Raw genomic sequence first — 19,717 nt, 5'->3', positions numbered from 1 at the left:
ACATCTGCATCAAGAATGTACACATATAGAATGTGTGTTTCTAGAATGTGCTTCTAGAATGTATTCCCTTTACTTATCACTAAGGTCCGTGGTGATCCTAGGTTTAATTGAATGAATAATTCATGCATAAACATAATAGCACAAGATGGTTATAAAAATTAATCACTGGCTTCAGCCATACTTTTCAAAGTGCCCATCTGGCTATATCTAAGAATTCATGATATGATTACAAACTCTAAATTAATTTTATTTTAATAAGGACAAATGACATCTTATTCTTCTGAGTTCATAATTTCTGTACATATTTAGTTCATATGTATACATATACTTCACATTTATTTTGACTACTTGATAAATTTTGTTGCTAAATTATACCATTATAGTCTGGAAAATCTTGTCTAGAGCAGAAAAATTTGTAGGCACCTCTTCCTGAGTTAAAAAGTATTTTTGGATGAGATTGGCTTTTGGTTTCCTAGTATTTCAGTGAGACAGAAATCAGATAAAGTAGATTTATTTTGTTATGTTCTCTTAATATTTATGACCATTAATAGAATATTTGGTGAGTTTTAAAATAGAAATAAATATGCACTACCTTCAGGACTTAATTTCAACTTTTGTCTCCTGTCTTATATATGTTCCCTTGTGAATCTGTTCAAAATACCATAATAAAAACAATTCTTGTTCAAATTCTGAAATGCTAATAGTTAAGATGCCAATAGTTAAGTGAGAAATCTTTCCTTACTTTTGATTTTGGTCTCAGTCCCAGTAACATTGTGGCTTATCTACATTGACTTTTATACATGTATTGATAAGAGATTTTTAAAACTCACCGTAGCATTAACTGATATGTGAGTGGAATACATTTTAAGCCAAATGTGTCCCAACTTTATGTCATTATTATTCACCTCAAAATAATGGCTATAAACATTCTAATAATAAGTAACTCATTAAATTTTTATTATGAAATTGCTAAACAACAAGTGCAGTATTGGGCAAAATTATCCTGAAGGCTTGGAAGAAACCAAGCTTAATAATAAAAATCATTTTGCAAATACAGGGTAGGTAAAGGCAGTACTGCTGCTCTCTAATCCAAAAGCCTCTGGATTGGTTGACGAGTCTGAGGGTAAGGAATCTACATTTAGAGGGAATTTAAAAGTAGTAATTTTTTTCTCCTTGGAATAAAATGTCTTCAACAAATGCATGAGCAATATATGTCTTGAGAAACAGAAAAATTATTTCTTTTATTATGTTAAAGGCGAGTTATTTTCCTTACTTGGAGTTCAAGATGCTTTTGTATAAGCTCTCTCTCTTTCTCTTTCTCCTTCTAGAATTCAGCTAATGGTTAATTCATTAGAGTTCATTAGCATTTTAATGCTATCCTTTTAATTTTTTAATTTAATTTAATTTTGTTGTAAGGGTGCTGTACAGAGGGGTTACAGTTACATAAGTAATGTGTACATTTCTTGTCAAACAGTGTTACCCACTCCTTCATTTTTCTCCCTATCCTTCTACTCCACTCCTCCTCCCCACTGCCCACCTGAAGTTGTACAGTTCATTTCCAACATAGTGTTTTATGAGTATTGCTGTTGCATTGATTCACCCTTTGTCCGTGTTTAACCATTTGTTATTCCCCTTCGGTTCCCCAAATCAGATAAATGTATCTACAAGTCACAGGGTACCAGAATCAAAAACAGTGACTACTGGGGATAAACCAAAGGGAACAAGATAAAAAATAAAAAGAAAGATTTTTAAAAATCTTTTTATAGTAATCTCACTTTTGACAATGTAGGTTGCTTGGTCTGGAGGTAGTGAACAATCTAGAGAAAGGCTTTTCTTGATTTTGATAAAGGTTAACTGTGGACGAGCAGATGGATTCTTGACTCTATTTAGTTTTCCTTTTCTTTTTTCTTTTAAAAACACTGAAAACCACAACCTTAGTTAATATAAAATCCAATCATGAGAAGGGAACAGAAACAACAAAATGATGAGACAAAAGACAAAGGGGGAACCAATGCAACAGCGATACTCACAAGACACTATGTTGGAAATGATATGTACAACTTGGTGGGGTGGGGATAGAGGGAAGAAAAGAGAGAAAAATGAGGGAAGGGGTAACAAGTTAGACAGGAAATGTGATCACTACCTTCCTTATGTAACTGTCACCTCTCTGTACATCACCTTGACAGTAAAATTAAAAATAATCCAATCATGATCAAAGGCTCTTTCACAAGATGTCTTACCACACTTCTGCATGCTCACTTTTAACTGTCCTCAAGCCATAATTTGCTTGAACTATATCTCACTTGTCTACATAAATCATTTTGATCTAATGCCAGTGACTTCTCTTTTAATATTTATTTATTAATTTATTATTTATTTATTGGTATCAATACTAGGGCTTTAACTCAGGGCCTGGCACTGTTCTTTAGCTTCCCAAGGCTGGTTCTTTACCATTTGAGCCACAGCTCCACGTTTGGCTCTTTGGTAGTTAATTGGAGATAAGAGTCTCCTGGACTTTTCTGCCTTTGGATCATGACCTTCAGAGCTTAGGCTCCTGAGTAGCTAGGTCTACAGGTGTGAGTCACCAGCATCCAGGTCTACTTTACTTTTTAAAATGATAAATTGAAAGAGAGAATAAACACCCTCTGAAAGAGGGTCAAGGTGTGAGAGTTCAAGTAGGTCCAGAGAAAAATCAAGACTAACCTTAGCCACTAATCATGTGGCATTACCCAAATTTGATTGGGCTCAGCTTTTTTACTCCACCAATAGGTCAACAATAATTTCTCCACATCATCAGTTATAAAACAGAAGTAAGTAAAGGATTATGATAATCTCTCAAACATAGTATTTCAAGAGTAATACTGAAGGTGACTTTATAGTTATGGGCTCTTTTCTAAACCTATTCAAGTATTTTTAACAGGTTTACTAATTTTTTCAAATAAAGTACTTTGAAAATTCTTGGTTTGTATTTTAGAGAAGTAGGAATTTTTCAAAGATATGATTTATCAGCTAAAATATAGTTAGGTAAAATAAGACATCGATGTTTTAAGCACTAGTATCCATTTGATAAAGAGGAACCTTAAACATAATATTAGATAGTGATTATCACTTTAGAATGTGTTTCACTTTATCATGTACTTTGGATAAAATTCTACATTGTGTGTTAAGAACTTAGCACATAGCTGCCAAAAGAACTCAATATTAACTACAAAAACATAACTTGGCTAAGATATAGATCTAGCAGTGGGTCATTGCACTAGACAAAGGCTAATTATAATTAAATTTGCAGATTGATTTTTCTAAATTACTCCTCTTTCCCTCACTTCTTGTTTCCTCCAAGTTCAATTGTCTCTGGAATGGTCTAAGTGATCTTATTTGAAAAGGAAGCAGCAAATCTTTCCTAATTAACATTGAAAACAGAGATTCAGGAGAGATTCATAAACTGCTTTTTAAGTCAAAGAGCAATCTGTATGGAGTAGTTTGTAATAGTCTGAGATAAGTCATTGGAAAAATTGTATTAAGTTTTGTTAAAATATTTTCATGAGTGTTATTTATTTACCTCTCTTTATCATTGGTTATCATAAACACTTGCAGGTCAGACGTTCATGGCAGTTGATGATAATCTAGCTACTGTGTTCCAACTCCTTTGTTATGGATATCCCATTCAGAATTGCTCCAAATTATTTCGATCATTTAAAAATATCAACTATGAACCAGGGACCAGGTAGTTCATGCCTGTAATCCTAGCTACTCAGGAGGCTGGGATTTGAGGATTGTAGTTTGAAGCCAGCTCAGGCAGAAAAGTCTCTGTGAGACTCTTATCTCCAATTAAAAAAAAAAAACTACTCCAAAAATTTGGAAGTGGTGCTGTGGCTCAACTGGTAGTATGCTAGCTTTGAGCACAAAAGATGCTCAGGGGCAGTGCCCAGGACCTGCGTTCAAGTCACAGGACCGGCAAAAAAACCAAGAAGAACCCAACCAAGTAAGAACTTAGTGTGTTTCTTCTCCCCCAAAGCAAACAAATATTTATACATACAAAAATGACATTTTGTTAAGTAGGAAGGAATAGTGTTACTGGAGTCAGAAATTTAGTAAATAATTTTAATGCAGTACTTTTGAAAGCATTACATTCAAGCAAGATAATCCTGTAATGCAGTGTTACAATATTTGCCATGTCACTTAAAAATAAACAGTTCTCACATTTGTAAGTTTGATTTTAAGTCCCACAGAGGTTTCTAAGATAATGAGGCATGCAACCTGTATTTTAACTAAAACAAGAATATTCATTAACGCCAGCAACAATCCCACACTTTCAGGAGGCCTAGAAATGGTGACGGAGTCAGGAAACTGGCAAGTGCTACATGTTTAATAATGAAAACTAGGCTAATTTGGGATTTTAGAGCTCTGTACTATATACTTTTTTAGTTTTAAAACAATATTTTCAGCTTTCTTGGGGGTATAATTGGCAAATTTAAATTTTATTAGTGTGGCTCAAGTGATAGTGTACCAGCTCTGAGTGAAAAAGCCAAGCAAGAGCATGAGGCCCTAACTTTAACCCCCAGAACAACATATACTCTCTCTTTTACTCTCTCTCTCTTTCTCTCCCCGTCTTTTTCTCTCTTCTCTCTCTCTCACTCAAATGGTAGAGTACTTGCCTAACAGATGTGAGGCCCTGAGTTAAATCCCCGGTACTGCCATCTATCAGTTAACCAGCCAAAATATTTTTAGAAACATTGAAAGGGGATTCCTTGTATAGTGTCAGGACAGCATAGGCATGCACGCCTATCATTTGTTCTCTTATTCCGTATCTCACACATTTAGCAGTTCTACTGTCAAAGATTCTCTCCTCTCCAAATTCCCTCCTAATGTAGGAATCTGCCTTTCTAGCTTAATGTATGCAGAATGGTATCCAGTATGGTCTTTTTTCAATTCTCTGGTTTACCTAATACTTGGAAGATAGTTAAAATACAAACAAGGACCCCCATGGTGGGTTCCAAAAATGAGACTTCTTTCTTCTTGGGGTCAGAGTAAGCCGAGGATGGTATTTGCAGACACCTCTGCTCTGAAACCTCATATTCCAGAAACACCTATACTTAGGGCTCTCCATATATTTCCCAGGCTCGTCTGCAGTCAGCTCTTGTTACAGAACCATGGGAAGTGGTCAGCTCTCTGCTTCCTTCTTAAGGCTGACAGTGCTGTTTTCCCTCTGACGCTGGGGGTTCACCCCCTGCCAGCGTTCCCCCCCCCCATGCCCCAGGTGTGCATGGTGTATCACTGAAACCTCGGCTGCTTGTCAGCCACAGGTGTGCACGATTAGTTTTTGCTGTTTTCATTGCTTAAATTCTTGTGGTAGTAATTCAGCAGGTGTGTGATGCCCGCATAGAATCTCCACCCTGGCACAGAAGCCAGCTGTTCTGTTTTGTTTTATTTTTTAAATGTGATTCTTGTTGGTCTGGGAACATTACCAGCCTGAAACCTTGTTTTCTTGTTTTTGCTGGCAGCCTCGGGATAAGGCTGAGTTGGAATGAAATCATTTCTGATAATCATGGAGCATCTTTTTAGATGAGCAGGTTATGGGAACCTAGTCTATAGGTGGGAGCAGGTAACCTGACTTGGCTCTTGTGGGATTGTTTTTTTTCCCCTCCCAACTTGAGCTGGTATCATTACAATTACAGAAATATAGGAAGTCTTGGACTTAGCTTCCAATGGGATGTAAGTCATCCTAGAATGCTGTGGTTGACACATACATTTTTCCTCATGTGACTGAAACTAAGCAGTAGGAGCAGATATGGAGAGAGAGCCTACTCAGATTCTTCCATCTTTCTGGGATCTCCCAAGGAAGTCACTAATGCCAGGACTCACCCAAATCTACAGGAGGCAAGGTAAACCTGGAGATCATTCCAGACCTTGTCTAGCTTTCATGGAAGGTCAAAGGAAGTTAGCTCTAATGACAGTGAGGGAACCAGAGAGCTAGAGAAGGAGCGTAATCTCCATCAGTCTCAGTCAGCACCATGGGGCCAAGGGCAACTAACCTTTCCTTGTCCTCCCTTTGCTAACCTCATCAAGCACTTGTGCCGTGCTTCTCATGGCTAGCTCATGATATCTCCTCAGATTAGTCTATTTTCCTTTTGTCGACCCTTCCCCAGTTTCCTCCTTATAATCATACTTGGAGTTTGGTTTGTTTTTACTTGCGTGCACATTTACTAGCATGGGTGGAGTTTGGAGGACAGGGAGGCCCTTCCTTCTGGGGCCTCCTCTCTCTGAGGTGCACTGGCAAGAGGGTAGTTCTGGTTACTGTCCCAGACACACACACACACACACACACACACACACACACACACACACACACACTCCATGAAAATCAAGTTAGATAAACAAAAGCTTGGCACAATTTTTCCTGCATATCCCAAAGTTGCTTATTCTTAAGTATATGAATACCAGAATTCATGTAGCACATGTCACAGGAGTCCTGGTTTCATGGCATCAGGTAGGAGCTGTAAATTATTCTTCAGATAAAGGGGGTGTCACTTGTAAGGATCTAGCTTCTACCTGTGTCTTCATCTTTCACAGCACAAATATTTTTACATGCATTTGATCTAAAGGCACCATGTTAAAGAATATTGAGATGTAAAGATTATACGTTGTATAAGCCATTAAAATCAGTTTTATAGCCAATATCTTCTTAGATTTCATGTGTTCATCTTTAGCAGTTGCAAATATAGTATCTATTAAGGGCTCCTTTGTAATTTGAACAAACAATTGAAGTAAACCTTTACATTGATCTCCAGGATTGAGAATGGTCAATCCTAAGTTTATTGTTTGCTCAGAGTTTACTTTATGTCCAACTTACCCTCACTCTTCAGACAGGAGGACAAAAAATAGCTTAAAAAGAGAGATACTCACAAAGGAAAAGAATTATCATTGTGTTTAATAAGAGAAATGACAAGCAATCATAATTCTTTCCATTAAGTAAATATGTTCACAAAATTTATTATGAAATGACACATTATGCGAGCCAGGAATCAAAGATGACATCCTTGCATTAAATCCGGTAGATGCCATTAAGGAAAACAGTCAATATGTCACTAAGCCACGGCCTGTAAAAATTAAATTGATTTGGTAAATGTAAGTAAGATAGATCTGTTTGCTTTCATCATCAATTTTGAGTGGGTGAACAGGTGATGTCACCAGCCTGGGAGCGATAAAGATGCAGCACCATCTGGAAACACAGGTGATGAATGGGCAACTGCTTTTGGATGGTGACAGTGCTGTAGTATGTTGTCACTTGGGATGCAGTACTTAATAACTTTTCAATACCATCATAATAAATTTCACTGCCTTATTAATATAGAAATGGTGAGTTATTACCAAGATGGCGAGTGTAAATAACAAGAGATGCAGCCGTCAAAAGCTGATTGTTTGGGCATGTTTCTTTAAGCAACACAGTTGACTCGTGATAATCAACCTATGTCTGTCCCAGTAGAGTTTATTGCACTTGTCAAAGGAAAAAGTAGTATTCAAAATTATATGAAATTGTAATAAACAAGTTTAATATATTATCAGACTTTTCCTGTAAGTTTCCAAACATGAGGCAGTCAATCATTTTTAATAATGTCTTTTCATGTAAAATAATGTCTTTATGCAGGACTAATGTCCTTTCTTAACTATTCACAAAACAGTCGACTTCTTTGTGTGTGTGTGTGTGTGTGTGTGTGTGTGTGTATTTTAAAGGGTATTTTTATTTGTCTTTTTCAGTCATTGGAACTATTGTGGCACGAAATCCTTTTGCAAATAAAGAGCTAAGGCAGAAACCTTAGAACATTTCATTAACAAGCTTGAAAGTTGCTGAGCACAGGCCATGCACACGTTTCAATTTTAATTGAACAGATGTACTTAAAGAGTAAACCACAGCAAACGAAATACAGACAAAATTATAAACACGTGTTCCTAAGAAGCAGGCAGGAAAGAGCCTCTGATGAGCATGTGTGTGTATTTTATGAAGCCAAAGACTACCACTTCATAAGTTTGTCACTGATGTCCCCAGTTTAATGAGGAGAAACAAAATATGTAGATAGGTGTAAGTTGAAGATGAATTACAAGATCAATCACTTAGCACCATTCAGGGTGTCTGCCATTGTTGAGTGGGAAAATAATTAGAGCTGGGATGCCATTCTTATTTCTCTTTTTCACTTCGTTCTTGGTTGGATGGGGATGGAATATGGAAAATTTCCTCTTTCATACTACTGGGATCTTTATATTATTTCAACAAGGCTGACTTTTAATTCTGACATTGTCTTTCAGGCTACAGTCTGCCAGCCTCTTAAATGAAATGCCTCTCCACCATTTCTATTACTGCTGAAAAGAGAGCCAGCAGTCTATTAACAGGCAATAAAGTTCAGGAAGCCCAGGACTCATTTCTTGGGTCAGAGGTGAAAATTGCATACTAAATGAAACAAAGGTGTGCCTTGATCGCTCAAGAAGCAGCAGCAGAAAGCACACGTGTTCTGAGCCAGTCTCCCCCTTAAAGGAGAAGGAATAATCGTAATAACGTTGGCCGATGGAGTTAAGTACTCAGTGGAGAGAAATTACATCAATCTGACAAATACAGTCTTCACAGGAGATAAAGCCTCTAATGACCTTAAATGCATATATTTATCATTTAATTCAACAAGCCTATTCCTTAGGGCTTTGGTGCAACTACATTTCCCCCAAAGTTTAGAATTTTTTCTTTTTCGCTAGCTCAGAGAATAATGACCATTTGTCAGAGGGTTGCGAAGTGAAACACAGTTGGAAGCAAAGGATAGGAGAAGGAAAGGCTCTTACAATCTTTCCACTGCAGACAATATTAATAACCAAGTTTTATTGATGCACAGGCTGTGGTATTTTGTGGCTGGACAGTAGGTGGCACAGTGTGATGAAAAAAATGGAGAAATTTTCATCTAAATGATTTCCATGTGATTACATAACTTCCAAACATGTCATCAGTGTACACAGCACAATTTGCAAACAAAAACAAAAAGAAAACCCAGCACTAAATAGTTACAATACGCGCTATTTGGTTGAGGAAAAGAATGAAAAGGATCACCCAGAAATGGAAGCAAAGGTCTAACGTTTCATCAGGTAAAGTGCGTGTGAAGCAGGAAAGCCCCAAGAATAAAGGGGCCCTTGTGTACGGTGGGCTTTTCCTCCCTGCTGTTCTTGGTCTCCACTTGATGAAGTGTATTAGTGGTACACACGGAGCACTGTGACTCTTGTGTCGCCCTTTGTGAGACTGTCTGTGTCTTTGTTCCTGCTGTCACTCACTTGTTCTTTCTTTAGCACAGACACATTGGTAACCACAGTATCTACTTGCAAATAGATTTCTATAAAACCATATTATCCTTTAGCCTCTACCTCCCTAACCCCATCCCCCTTCCTCAACAATCTAGCCATTCATGTGGTGTAGCTCCCTTGCCTGTTCTTTGCCATATGTCTAGTGTTTCAGAGTCTGTTATATAGTGGAATGAACACTGGGATGGAGGCCAGCAACCTGGAGTCCTTGTACCAAGTCACACTTGGGACCTTGGAAAAGTCATTTGACTTTCTCCTCTCCTCCCCTCTAGCCCTTGCTTTCTAAGTCTTCACATTCTGTTTCTTATACATCTTCATTTCTAATTTTTATCTTTCCAAGTACATTCTGTATTGTGATAGCTTTAGAGATTTTATTTAGAGTGGAACTATGTTTTGTGGTACTCTGGGAAAGATACAAATTAATTTTAAATGAAGTAGAAAGTACATGCCTATTTCACAATTTCTTTTGTATAAAACAAGTGTAGTATTGGATTTTATAAACCTGAAATGAAAGTACTTTTGATATGTGTGTTTTCTTTTCGGATTTAATGTTATAGCAGGGAAGGCAGTGTAAGACCTTAGCTTTGTTTTGAGAAGAAACAATCTGGCTAGAGAGCAGATTCTATTCCTAGTCATCTTTGAAAAGTTGCAGGTATGAATTCCATTCTGTTCCTGAAGCCTGACAAGTTCAGAACCAATACGGCATTGTATACTTACACAATAGTCAAAATTACCATTTGTGCTCTCTTAAAACTTGGGTATAATGTAATTTTTTTGAGAGAGAGACACACACAGAGAGACCCAGAGAGAGAGAGAGAGAGAGAGAGAGAGAGAGAGAAGAGGAAGTAAAAGATAGTAGACTCAAGACAATAATTCCTTCATTCAAATTCTATACCATGGAAGAGCTTTGTGATCTTAAATAAATGCTTAGCCATTTTTTCTTAATTTCCTCACCTGTAACAATAGGAGGCTATAACAGCTGGATTGACTTCATAGACTTTTGTGAATAAGACATAGGAAGATTACCTTGTAATCTTTAATTTTACATTGTAAAATCCTATATAGGATTTAGATCAGGGCTTGTTGTGCTACATTTAACAGTTCACAACAAACTGATTTGTATTCTTCCAAAATTGGGGTGTGTTCCATATTCAATCCTATTTTTTTTAAATTAGTAACTAGTTGGTGAGTGGGTCTTAAGACTCTCTAGGCAGTGATTTGAAATTCATATATTCAGGCCCTACAGAAGATCCATTGTGACTTCTAACACGTTAAACTTTGCTGTTTATCATTATCTTTGAACATTTTGAATACAGGAAGTATCAAAAGTAACATTTTTTTCCTCACAAAGGAATTCTAAAATGATACTAGAACTGAGGGTAAGTTCTTCAACTAGCAGGATATTGAAAGGAGGAGATTGAATTTTACACTTGATGATTTATAGCTGAAAGAGAACAGTAGCTCAAAGTTGTTTGCCTGAGTGTGGTTAGCAGCTTCCTAAAGGAAGAGTTAGTTAGAAGGGTGGGACTTAGTTACAGGAGGCCCCTGCTTTCCTGGAACTTAGGTATCTTCCTCCATTAAGACCATGTGCTAATGTCCTTAACCATCTGCAAGACCAAACTGCTGAAAAGCTGGCACATACTGAGACTCTTCAGTTACACAAACTGCTATATTCTATGATGTCCTAGAATCCTCTCTTCAGGTGGTGGCTTTTGTTAGAAACAACCTGGATTTGGTGATATACTTAATTGAGATATTTAATAAGAAATAAGAGCTTCTCTTTTAAACTTAGAAAAAGCATTACTCCTGGGAAAGCTAGGCATGAATATGAATGATTGTGATGAGAGAATTTTAGTTTCCAAAGCATGGACACTCACCTTTGGAGATGTTAATTCCATAATGGTATTACCAGCAATATAAAAGTTAAAGAATTATCAAGTTTGGCTATAGATGAGCCAGGTAAAAAGATCATGAAAGTACTTGATGAAGTTATGAATTATTGTGATCCAATGTACCTGCTCCTATATGGATCCTTGACTGCTGATTTAGAGGAAAATCACAAGGGGATTGTGGTGAGGAGGTAGAAGATGTCAAGTGGTGAGTTGATGGAAGATTCACCATTCTTTATGAACCCTCTATCTTGATGAGACATGGATCGCCAATTGGTGTCAGTTCGGGCTCAGCAAATCTTCCATGAATCTCATTCAGAGTGTACGGTACAATTGTACCATGAGTTTTGTTGGGTTCTATGTCTGCCCCACAGATCCCCTATTGCATTCCTCCAAGTAGTTCCAAGGAGAGTATTTTCTTTACAGTATCAGTTTCTTGGAATCGGAAGAGAGGGGTTCTATTAGGTAATGTGACATGTGCTATATAAATAGGCGAACATGACTTTTTATTTCATTATTTATTTTGCTTGCTTAATTCTGGTAGACAAGAATGAGTATGAGTGGAATGGGCTGTAGGATCAGCTGGCTTCACTGAACAAACAGAGATGAAAAAGCATGATCATAGTAGGATGATAGAAGTCATTGGACAAACTGCTGGAGCTGGAAATGTAGCATGACACAGGAAGGACTTCCAGTGTCTGCTGCCCTTCACCAAGATTCTGTTAATGAGGATTTGTCTTTCATCACTTTGACCTTTATTTCCATCCTTGTTATAACTTCTATAGATTGATTCTATTTTTATGGAAAACCTTATATTTACTCATTCATGAATTAAATAGTATCTACTTAATTAAATGAATTAAATAGTATCTACCCTAAATTACTCTTTCTGGAGAGGCTCCTGGACTTAGACATTTAGGATGCAAAAAGAGTTTGGCTTTGTCAATCTCTTGTTTACTTGGTTTAGGGCTGAAAGCTCTTCTCCTCAACCATAGCTTTCTGTGGATCTAGACAAGCATATGGCAATTATTTCTTGTAGTAATGCAGTTTCTCCTCATATACCATATAAAACAGAATCACTGAGATGGATTACAAAACTGTAAAAAGTATGTTCTAATAAAAACTAGTTTATGTTTGTAAACATGAATGTGTATTTTTTTAGGAAGCATGAGAACTTCTATTTCGTTCAAGTCCTTTGGTCATTGAGATGTGTCAGAAACCCAGCCCTTTATTACAAAATGTCATTGTGTTAGCTCTGAAGTGGAAAAAATAATAATCAGCTGCCATTTCAGGCACAGACTAAGCAGCAAACAAATGACAATGCATCCAAAACTTTGAGAGAGTTATAAGATGAGAAGATGCCAAAAAAAGAAAATGCAAAATAGTTCCCAAATCTTCTACTTATAGTAACAGATTTGCTAGTGTAAACACATTTTCCCAGTTCTTACTTTAGGGAGTTTTTGTTTGCATGGAAAATTGGTCTTCAGTTTGGATTTAGATGCAGCACTGATAAAGTGCTGAGGGTAATATGTGGTTTCAGAATTCCTACTTTTGTCCATGACCAATTAATTAATTTATGAACTCTACAAATGAGTATTATCTGTCGACCAGTTCTCATGAACTACCCAGCATTGAATGACAGCATTGAATAGTGAAGCCTGTTATTCCTCCCAGTTCCTTTCTCTTTCTCTTTCCTTTTAGTTATCTTTTCTTTTCTTTAGCAAAATGTCAATATCTGTTTATATGATACTTTAACATAAATTGAATGTCCACCATATATGTATGTGTTTGTGTGTATGTACAGACATACATAGTCACATTTGCCTATCTTGAAATTATTTACAGGTATTAAGTATGCACTTATGGAAAAGGGAATTGATATTTGAGGTCCGTAAGAAAATAATGCCTCTTAATTTAAAAGTACTTTTCTCTCTTCTCTATCTCTTGGATACTAGGAGAACAAAGCATACCTTTGTATCTTAATGTCATGAATGACTACATGCAGGAGATAGAGATGTAGTTTAGCTCTTTCATGTGGTTCCTATAAGTATTCTCTCTGGCTCCAAAGATCCATTAATATTTGGGCTTCATAGCAAAAATGTTATAAAGTTTTCTACTTTTGAAGACAAAATTGCTCATGAAAATCTGTTGACATATAGTCTTAATGAATGTAAGCCACATCATAAGGCTCATGTTCTATAGTTATTAGTATTTCTAGTGTTAATAAAGAGAAAAAATTATCTAAACTACTTACTGAGCTACTAGTGGCTATTGGTCAACTTTCTAATGTGCTTTTACAAAAGCATAATCACCATATGTCATGATCCATGGCATAAAGAATAGAAAGAAATGCAGCCCCCAGGATCCCAACACTATGCTGACATCAAATTTGGCAGATTTTGAGAATTCTGTGATCATTTTTTTCTCCTTATGTGACATTACTCTTGTTCATTCTTCAAAACCATTTGCCTTAGCATGGGGAATTATAGATAATTTGATTCAACAGGTTTAAGTTACCATTTTTATCATGAAAAGAATAGCTTAGCATGATCCCGATTTTCCTTGGTTTCCTCCCATTCTCGAAAGAAGCAGAGGTATTCACATTTCTTTGTCTAACAGTTTTATAATGTCTTAAGAGATTAACAGTGAGCATGAATGAGGGCCTACGGATTAGACAACAAAAAGCCTGGGACGTCCACTACCTTCCTTGCAGATTTTACATTTTCCAGCATTACTGAGCGAGTATAGAAACTAAGAAAAGATAATAAGTACCAGAGTCTCAAAAGTGTTTAGTGATTCAAAAAATTCAGATGTCATGTCAGAACTGACAGACTGATGGAGCCGTCTGTGGCAGGACCTACTTTTTTTTTTTTTTGTCTTATATTCAGCTCTTATACTGAGTGAATGCAGATGTTAGCGCCGTGCCCCAGACAGACAGTCAGTGAAATATGACAAGCTGTCAACAAAGTTACACTACGTTGATTTGGCTAAAATATCCACAAGCTTTACGGTTTCTCTTTGTATATGCATGCATATATATATATATATATATATATATATCCCTCTTACCTCATTTAGTAAAGAGATTGAGAACTACTGAGGAGACCTGTGTGTATGTGTCATCCTGAGAATACCTTAAGTCTTTTCCTCTAGGGAAATTAGACATAGCAAATGAGTTCTAATGCACTCCAAGTGTCACAGTATTTTTTTTTTTTTGCTTACTCTATACTTTTTTTTTTCAGTTCTCATTTTACCTCAATGCTTTGGCAAGGACATTTTCTTTATTAAAATTAGGACCCAAGATGAGAAGTTGAAAGTCTCAAGGTAAACCAAAAACAAACAAACAAACAAACAAAAAACAAAGTATAACCATGGAAATAGAAAATGTGAGTTTTGAGTAATCAAGAACTAAGATCTCCTGTTTTTATTCTTTTTATTGAAGTCAATGAACATAACACTAGCAAGAGAAAAACTCCCACTGAAAACAAAGCTTCTAGCAGCTTATGAAAATCCATCCTGTTTTCCCAATAGTTCTGACGTGTAGATTTTTTTGTCATAAAATTAGAAAATCTTTTTAAAAAAGGTAAAGTGGACAATGTGACAATGTACTTATATTGGGGGGATGAGGCTTTCTTATTAAGTGTGTTTTTATATCAATTATAGATTCACTTTTAACTCTGGAATTTAGAAGCTAGAGCAAGCAAAAATGGTAATATAAACTAATCAAAATTAAATGATGAGCATAGTTTTGAAAATATGCTACTGGTGGGGTATTAATGGTTTTAAAGCAACGAAGACATCAGTGATGACATTTAGCACTATTTTGTAGTCTCTTAGCACTATTTTGTAGTCTCAGGGTACAATAATTGTTTGCCTTTTACCCATATTGAAGTGGTTCTGTTGTAGATAATCTATTTGATTTTGAATTACAAATCGTTTAGTGGAAGATTACTTTGCAATCCTAGTTTGCACAAATTAACTTTGGTTTGTGCATTCACTTTTGGAAATTAAAGGTGAAAGGAAAACACGAGCCACCCTAGTTTGTTCATTTATATCGTCACTGAGGACATTACCATACAATGAGAAACTGTTCTATAATTTTTGAAAAATGAAAAGTCAAGACATTTTGAAGATAGCATCTATCCAAGTGGTTTTTTGGTAACCCCTCCACCCCCGAACTAAACAATCAAACGAAATTATGCATATGGAGGAAATGATTTAGAATATGTTTCGCTGCTAATCGCACTCATGCTGAAGTTTTAAATTTCATCTGTCTGCTCAGATCTATTGTGAGCCATTAAGTGGCTTCCTTTTTTCCCCGACAAATTGAATGGTGCAACTGCAAGGAGCTCTTTTGTTCTTTTAATTCAGTCAGCATGGAAATGATTTTCTCATTTCTTCATTGTGTCAATAAAATAGAGTTGTACAGAGCTGCCCTAATCAGCTTAGAGTGCTAATTCATTGCGCTGGGACGCTATCTGTGTTTGGCTACAGGTGGGCACTCTAAGGGGTCAGTCTCCAGGGGAGTGTAATTGTGTGTCTCCCGGGGCTTGTTTGCAGAATGACCTGAAGCTGAAGTCCCAGCTCAGGAAGGGGGGCGGGCAGAACTGAACAAACATATGCCCAGGCAAACATATACAGCTGGATTTTCATGGAGTCCATTCACTTGGTCTGGCATTCTAAGGCTTTAGCAACATTCCTTGCATTTTATCTATTCTCAGTTTCTATGATTAGCCATAAAGCAGGAATTCTTTCAAATTTTGCATCTATTTTCTTCCTAAGGGAGCAAACTGTTTAATATTTTTAAGCTACAAGTTCAAGATTCTGCTAGGATTTAATATGGGGTAAATGATCTACCCAAACTAAAAAAAGATTAACAGGAGAAGTGCCAATATTGGAAAGTATGTTCTTTTGTGTCCTGTGAAAGTAGCTGAATACATAAATATGGAAATGTTATGAACTAGTAAATTAAGCTTTATGAGCATTGAGGAATTTCTGGCAACTTTGGGGGAGAAATACTGATCAGTTGTTCGGAATAAGGACAGAAATCATGCCTGGCATTAGGTTTTGAGGAATTAATGTGTCCTTGGATTGTCCAGGGTATGGCAAATCTTTCTGGAATTATTATCATTGTGTCAAAACATGCTGTGAATATAAATGTATTTACTGGGTTTGACATGTTTTGTGTTAGGATTAAAAAAATGCCATCACATCTTTTTATTTGTTCCTAATACTGTTTTTGACTTTTTGATTTTGGTTTACACTGAGATTAATTCCACTCTCAGTGGAAAATCTTCAGGACTTTATACCGAAGTCATTATATTACAGCTTTAAGCAGATTTTTGCAATAGAAAGAAGTAATAAAAGGTTTCAGTGATGTGAATTTTGTGCTTAGTTATGAAGGAATGAGCCAATACTTTTTACACCTTTCTTACTAACAAAATATTTAGGGAGAAACGACATTTCCCCTGCTTAATTTGAGAGGGATTTTTGTAGATATATTGCGATAAATTCGGGGGAGCTCGATGACATGTCAGTTTTCAGAATTTGTATTGTGTGACAGGCTCAGTGGAAAAACAATTGGTTTATAGAACCAGTGCAAAAAAAAAAAAAAAAGGTTATCGTTCTCACATTCAAAATACATTCTTAGTTCTTTTTTTAGTTCTTTTATTCTCCAACTAATGTTTCACCTAAATACCATCACTGATTTGGTTGATTGTCTAACTGCAGTTTCCTGAAAAACATTCAGAATTACACTGAATTATTGACTTTGCTTTATTTAGGATTGATTTGGAATCACATCAGGCATTGAAAGAGAGAATATGACAGTGTGTGAAAATGATCCTTTTTTTCCCCCATTTAGAAAAATTTCTGAGTGGATACACTCCAAAATAATCACAACATAAATTCCTTAACTAGAGTGAATTCTCCATTTTAATTATTGTTAATAATTAATGATTTGTCTGATATAAACAATTACAGGTTTCATGGCAACAGTAATTTGAGGTTATTTTTTCTGAAATTGACAAAGTATTTTACTTACTGAATTTTGTGTTTTGAATTTTCTTTGTCCTTATTCCTAGTCTCGTTATTCTATTCATTTTTCCTTTCTAGACAACTGAACTGAGATGGTTTTAGCATTAGCTGTCGCTACTAAATAGCCAAGTCCTTTGGGAAAGTTAAGATTTATGAAGCATGAGGAGGGAAAAGCAGATATTTCTGCACCTTGTTTTGGTAATTTTTTATCTTTATAAGTAACCTACATTCTAGCTTCTTGTGGTAAATTAAAATAATCAGGAGCGTTTTCCATTTAGGAAGAGGGTCTAAATGAGATCAGTCTAGGCAGCAAAGATCTAAGCCTTCATCTGTTTCTGTAGCTCAGCCAGAAAAGTAGACAGTGATGAAGCCATTGACTGAAAAGACATTTTTTTGACAATTTTTTAAAACAAACAACTTACTTCCTTTCCTCTTCTTTAGTAGTCTATTTCACTATTGGGTAGATTTATTGATTGGAAGAAAAATGTTGGTGGAATGATTTTTCTGGATGTCCTGATTGCGAATGTCCTGAGCAACAGTGCTCATCGGAGAAAATAATACTGGCTTGCAGTACTTTTCAGTATTATTGTCACTTCCAAGATTTATACAGAAGCTCATGATCATTTCATCCTTTGAATAAATGAATAAATAGTTCACGAAATTAGACACTAAATGTTTGAATTGGGTGTTGGAATAAAATTGTCTGTATGATCTTTCTTCTGCCATCAACTTTCAAGACTATTCAATGACTTCCAGAAAAAAAAGAGAAAAAGAAATGTTTTCATGTATGTGTTTTGATTTGTTAGAATACTCCACAGTTCTTATATTAGCTATCTTTATTCATATATTACTTAATGTCCCAGGAAATTTATCTAATTACCCATGGAGTCATCTTAGAATTTAATTCCCACTTGGACCCTTGAGTATAGACATCTAGCCCCATGTGTGCCATTTCTAGTGTAACAAATTGCTTCCTATTGCTAGACACAACTAGATTAAGGAATTGTTAATTTAACCCTCTGTGATATAGCTTTTTAAATTCTGCCCAGTGATCTTCTAATAGAACTGCTTTTTTTGCCCTCTATAGGAAAAATCAACCAGTTTTAAGTATAAGTTACTTCTACGTAAAATGAAATATAAAATAAATACTAAAAAGGTATCAAATTTCAATGCTTAGCTTCTCATTTTAGTTAAAAAATAAAAAGATAAACATCATTTTTGTTTAGTTCTGTGGTTAGAAAAATATATTTTGTGGATATGGTTAGCCTTCACAAGACAGTTTCTACAGTAAATGTTCATCATCCTTAAATAAGAGATTATCAATGCAATTTTCTGTGGTTCCGAGATGAATAGGATTCGTCCATTATCAATTCCTCCATCAGGGAAGAAAGGAAATTAAGTTCCTAATTAGGTGAATTTGGACTGAAGAGGTGGGGCCTTGAAGGGATAAGGAAAATTGAGAGGTAGTTTGTGCCATTTCAGACTAATGATAGGACAGGAAATGAAGATGGGAGTGGAGCCCGAAAGGTCAGTGACCTTATTAGGTCAAGAGTAGGAGCAGATCTTCAAAGGTTTTACCTGTGATAGGTTGACAAGGTGTCAATTCTGGGGACAGTCAAAGGTGCAAGTACTCAAAGCACAGGATGATAAAAATAAGATTATATACTTTCATAAGGAGAACATTTGTATATCATGAAAGGGAAAAATCACAGTTCCTAGTTTTATAATAATAATAGTTTTTGTTGAGTAACTTTCCTATGTGCTATAAAATGTTTTATATAATAGCTAGATTACTTCAGTGTGGAATGGACAATATTTGTTTTAAGGGTAAGGGTTCATGATTGATATAATGAATATTCTGTCTCTATTCCTACCAGAAAGGCATATTTTATAAATGTACTGTAGCATAGATGTAATCATTTCAGACATAAGATGTAGTTGTGTGCTATAATGTCTATCATACAGATGTGCACTTCTTTTCTGTAGATGAGATTTTAATTTTTCCTTAATAATTGAAGGAAAAATAATCAAAATATTTAAAAACATGTAAGAATTTGGCTTTTAGATACTATCCTTCAGAGATTCTGATAAGAAATTCTCAGGATGGATGGATGTGTGTTAAGCAACAAAAGATAATTTATATGAAAATCTTTTGATAATGACCTCTAATGTTCTTTTGCTAATGTGCTGGATGTGCTTAGTGCATTTTTGGTACTAATATAATACTGAGCATAAGTTCAGGTATTGGAATGCAAGCCAAAGAAATAGTTGAGAAAATTGTAAATTCAAGGCTACCAATAGCTATTTTTATTATCTCTTTATTAGTAGTACTGTAATTTTATGAAATATATATGTGTATATATATATATAACTAGCAGAATATATTGCCCTCTATATGTTTATGTACACACACACACATACACACACACACACACACACACACACACACACACACACACACA

The 19,717-nt window shown here is 35.7% G+C and overlaps 1 protein-coding gene across 7 annotated transcripts in view; it reads left to right on the top strand.

Annotated features, from left to right (window-relative positions):
• Mecom (MDS1 and EVI1 complex locus) overlaps nt 1–19,717 on the top strand; it is a 585,775-nt gene that overhangs the window by 300,938 nt on the left and 265,120 nt on the right. The gene's annotated exons all lie outside the window — the stretch shown is intronic.

The sequence above is a fragment of the Dipodomys ordii genome, unplaced genomic scaffold (genome assembly GCF_000151885.1).
Source record: "Dipodomys ordii isolate 6190 unplaced genomic scaffold, Dord_2.0 Scaffold30, whole genome shotgun sequence".
Lineage (NCBI taxonomy): Eukaryota > Metazoa > Chordata > Mammalia > Rodentia > Heteromyidae > Dipodomys > Dipodomys ordii.
Note: the sequence above shows the minus strand (reverse complement) of the source record. Positions and strands in the feature narration are given on the sequence as shown.